This window comes from Psammomys obesus, unplaced genomic scaffold (genome assembly GCF_907164565.1).
Source record: "Psammomys obesus unplaced genomic scaffold, mPsaObe1.curated_primary_1811, whole genome shotgun sequence".
Taxonomy (NCBI): Eukaryota; Metazoa; Chordata; class Mammalia; order Rodentia; family Muridae; genus Psammomys; species Psammomys obesus.
This window is the reverse complement of record NW_026596131.1, coordinates 16,693,922-16,696,854: the sequence shown is the minus strand read 5'-3', so window position 1 is coordinate 16,696,854 and position 2,933 is coordinate 16,693,922. Positions and strand designations below refer to the sequence as shown.

Sequence of the window (2,933 nt, the reverse complement as noted above, 5' to 3'; positions counted from 1 at the left end):
TCACAATTATAATACTCCAGCACATTAGACCACAAGTGAACCTGAAACTATTTGTGATTTTTATAAATAAAAAAAAAAAACTCAAGAAACACATCAACAGCCCAAAGAGAGTGCAAGATACCACTTCAGGACACAGCCTCTGAGGAGGAACTCAGTCTTACAAAGCATTAGTAGCCAACTAAAACTGCTGGAGAAAACAAGATTCCAAAGAGCAGTTACACAAAACTGAGAAGAAGAATCAAAGAGAAGGAAGCATCCATAACATTCTGAAACATGCAGATAAGGCTATTTGATTTTCTAACTCTACCCTGCAAAGATCAAACATCTATTTGTAGGACCACCAGTGTGTTTGTTTGTAAAAAGGATGTGTAAATGCATGGGTGTTGGGTCTCATGCTAATTCTGTCAACTACTGCCTCTGAACAGATAGCTCTGAATTTTAAATGCAGACTAGATAGGCAACTATTTGATTATGAGAAATCATACAGTAACAACATTCATCCTACTGGGACTGACTGATGACCCACAACTGAAACCCCTGATCTTCCTCTTTCTGTTTCTCACCTACATGCTGAGTATAACTGGGAACCTCACAATTATTTCACTCACCCTTTTGGATTCACACCTAAAAACTGCTATGTACTTTTTCCTACAAAATTTCTCCTTCTTAGAAATCTCATTTACAACTGCTTGTATTCCCAGATACTTATACAATATCTCAACAGGAGACAAGATAATTACATATAACAACTGTGCCATTCAAATATTTTTCACTGACCTTTTCGGCGTGACAGAATTTTTTCTCCTGGCTGCCATGTCTTACGATGGCTATGTGGCCATCTGCAGGCCACTGCATTATGTCACCATCATGGACAGCAGGGTCTGTAGAAGACTTCCCCTCGGTTGCTGGGCGGCTGGCTTGGTGGTAGTCCTCCCTCCGCTTAGCCTGGGCCTCAAGCTGCAGTTCTGTGACTCTAATGTTATTGACCATTTTGTTTGTGACGCATCCCCCCCCAAAGATCTCATGCACAGAAACATGGCTCATAGAGCAGATGGTGACGGGTTGAGCGGTGCTGACAGTTATCATGACTCTTGTGTGTGTGGTTCTTTCCTATGTACACATCATCAAGACCTTGTAAGATTCCCTTCTGCCCAGCAAAGGAAAAAGGCTTTTCCACCTGCTCATCCCACATGATGGTGGTTTCCATCACCTATGGCAGCTGCATCTTCATCTATGTGAAACCTTCGGCAAAAGACTCAGTGGCTATCAACAAGGGTGTGACAGTTCTCACCACTTCCATTGCTCCTATGCTGAACCCCTTCATCTATACCCTGAGGAACAAACAAGTCAAACAGGCCTTCAATGACTCCGTTAAAAGAATTGTACTGTTCTTCAGGAAGTAGGAAATTTCACTACTACACAGAGTCAACTTTTTATTAAAAATATATGCCATCCATAAACTATATCTTAACACTTTTGTCTTTAGCTTTCTAATTGAGAAACCTCATCACACTTAAATGTCTCAATAATTATATATTAAACACTTAATAGGAAATAGAAATGTGCCTTCATGACAAAAAAATTAAAATAAACAAGCAATGAAGCAATCTCAGTGAATAAGTATGTTTATTCTCTATTCTAACTCCAACTTTCATGAGAGTCTTGGCTCCGGGCACCATGACAAGTTCCATCTATTCCTTGGTATCCTCAGGGAGTTGGTTCAGAGACCCCCACGAGGGTGATAATTTGTTTTCAGGCACACATGCCTTACATAAATGTAAGTATTCTGTACATACTGTAATACTGTAATGCAGTATTCCCAGGCACCTTTGTACATCCTCTTGTATACTTTATGTCACCTCTAAATTACGGAAGTTCCGAACACAGGTAAATTCTGTGTAAATAACCATGTTTTAGGGAGTTATGGCCACAGACCGAGCATGTTCACTACATATGCAAAGCTTTGTTCAAATGTCTCACACCTGTAGTTGACTCCTGCATAACCTGTAGGTATGTAGGAGCCCCTAGAGTCTTATTGTTCACTCTAAACAGTGAACTAAGAAAACAGAATGGGGTTAGAACAATAGATTTAATATTACAAATAATATTTAAATCTTGATTTAATATTGCTAATGCTTTCAGCTTTACACTATAATCCTATTTTATGATTTGCAATGATAAATACAAATGATGTTTTATCTTGTGTGGAATACAGATTTTGATGTCTTACTAAATTACATCTAACATAAGGAATCCTAAACTATAATGTATGAAAACTGTACATGCCTCAGAGGAATTAGTGGAAACAAAGCAAAAAAAAAATTAGTGAAAACAAACAAATAAATAAATAAATACATAAATAAATTTAAAAGAAAAATTTCAGGGCTGGAGAGATGGCTCAACAGTTAAGAGCACTGGCTGCTCTTCCAGAAGACCTAGATTTAATTCTCAGCACTAATGTGGCAGCTCAAAACCACCCGTAACTCCAGGGACATGGGATATGACACACTCTTCTGGATTCAGCAATTAGGGACAAACATGGTGCACAGACATACACCCAGGTAAAACTCCCATACATACAAAATAACAAAAAAAATTGCAGTTTTTAATTATAATTACATTATTTTTCCTCTTTTCCTTTCTTCCCTCCAGTCCATCCCACGATATTTCCCTCCAACTCTTCCATGTTCAAGTTGTGTTTAGGCAGCCAAATTGTTGAGGTACTACGGCTACAGATTTCCTATCATTTCTAAGAGACATAATCTCAGCGTAGACTTCTCTTCTGGCTCTTTAGATCTTTCTCTTCCCTCTTCCTCAGTGCTTCCTGAACCTTGAGTGCAGTAGTTACATTATAAATGTATCACTAAATTCAACATTAATTATTTTAAAATAGGCATTAAAAGCAACACACATCCTACTTACCTTGAAATTTT

The 2,933-nt window shown here is 38.1% G+C and overlaps 1 pseudogene; it reads left to right on the top strand.

The window, feature by feature from the left end:
* Positions 1-471: 471 nt before the first annotated feature.
* Positions 472-1,403, top strand: LOC129665709 (olfactory receptor 6C2-like; annotated as a pseudogene).
* The last annotated feature ends 1,530 nt before the right edge of the window (positions 1,404-2,933 follow it).